This window comes from Mustela erminea, chromosome 14 (assembly GCF_009829155.1).
Source record: "Mustela erminea isolate mMusErm1 chromosome 14, mMusErm1.Pri, whole genome shotgun sequence".
In the NCBI taxonomy this organism is placed as follows: domain Eukaryota; kingdom Metazoa; phylum Chordata; class Mammalia; order Carnivora; family Mustelidae; genus Mustela; species Mustela erminea.
Genome location: NC_045627.1, coordinates 54,006,775 through 54,008,394, shown reverse-complemented (window position 1 = coordinate 54,008,394; position 1,620 = coordinate 54,006,775). Strand labels below are relative to the sequence as shown.

General features: G+C 51.3%; 1 non-coding gene across 1 annotated transcript; it reads left to right on the top strand.

Annotated features, from left to right (window-relative positions):
• Window positions 1-233: 233 nt before the first annotated feature.
• Window positions 234-338, top strand: LOC116573785. The gene has a single exon (XR_004278997.1). It is a non-coding gene; the product is annotated as a U6 spliceosomal RNA (small nuclear RNA).
• The last annotated feature ends 1,282 nt before the right edge of the window (window positions 339-1,620 follow it).

Genomic DNA, 1,620 nt, shown 5'->3' with positions numbered 1-1,620 from the left:
CTGATCCTCAGAATAGGAGAGAGTGGGGTGTCCCCTGAGGGCTCTCTGCGAAGAGGGCACTTGGGAACCCCTCAGTGCTCCCTCTCCGGTCTTTGGGATGTGCTTGCAGTAGGCGAGTCACTTCCCATCTGAGAAGCAGGTGTGCTCTTCTGAAGCACAGACATTGACAGTCCGGGTAAAATATAAAACCCCAGCAAGACATTGAAACTTGCAAGTCAGATTTGGATACCAAGGTGTTTGTTTCGGCAGCACATATACTAAAATTGAAACCATACGGGGAAGATTAGCATGGCTCCTGCATAAAGGTAACATGTAAATTCATACTGTTTCATATTTTTAAAAAAATTGACCTCCAAAGCATTTTGCATGGCTGGTCTTCATGGACTGTTAGAGGAAGATAAGATTAGTGCCCTGTATGAGAATGGGGAGGGGGCATATAGAAGTGCACATGTCTAAGTTCCCCTGAAACTCAGCACATCTTGTGAAACTGGACATGCTGTCCAGTCTGGGGACAAAGACATGGAGGTAAGAAGAAGCCCCCACTTCAGTTCCCTTTGCCCCATGGCTCCCTTCATGTTCCCGGTTAAAGAGCAGAGGGTCCTTGCTTGCCGATCATCATACTTGCCTTGTTTTTTTCCCCCCTTATAATTGATAAATATTTCTCTTTATCCAGGTTTCTATCAAAAGTGGGAAATTAAAAGAGGCACAAGGTTCAGAAAATATTTTGGGGTGTCTTCTTTGTGGAAAGACATACCCCCCTCCATGTCTTGGTGCACATTCTGGCTACAGGGGTTCCTTCTGCCCTGCTGATCCCCCCCACAGTCCCCAATCCCCATCCCCCCCATCCCCCCCACCCCCCATTCAGGGCACTGTCGGGCCCCTGCAGCGCTGAGCGTATGCGTGCCACGGTTAGTCTGCTCCAGTGCCTGTGTGCGGAGAGGCCAAGGCTGCCTCAGTGAGCAGTTAGGGGCCTGGCTTGGGGAACTTCTGGCCCACTGGGGGCTGGTTCAAGAACAGGCAGATTTACACAGTGAGGAGAGCAAAGAGGCTGACAACCATAGGGGTGGGTGGGTAGACCTCAGCCCTTGGGCTGGAAGATGCTGGGCCTCTCCCACAAGACACCTCCTGTTAACCCTCCCCGAGACACCAGATCTCCAGAATGAAGCACTTGGGGTCCTAATCTTTCTGAGCCCCAGTTTCTCCCTTTGTCCCTAGAGATGCTCCTCCCTGTCCTTCCAGTCCCACGCATCTGTTGTGTCACCAGATGAGAGAGTGGGCACATGGGGATTTCGAAAACTGCTAAATTCTCCCTAACAGGGGCAATTCCTGGCCAAGCGGGCTGTGACTGTGGGCTTGTGGGAAGTCAGGGCGGCAGAAGTGGGGAGCGGCCGGTGTGGTTGGTCTGCTGCTTCCTGGAGAGCGAAAGCCAAAGGGGGGTTCTTGGACCTCTGCTGCTATGTCTTCTGATGGGTCCCTGAGTAAGAAAGCCCTGAAGGAAAAGGTAAGATGCTGGTGTTCATCTAGTGCTTTTCAGTTTCCAGAGCGTTTCCCAGAACATTTTCTCCTACTTGTACCTTCCCAACCTCAAAAAATTGGCAAGCAGGACCAGTTTCCCAAAGT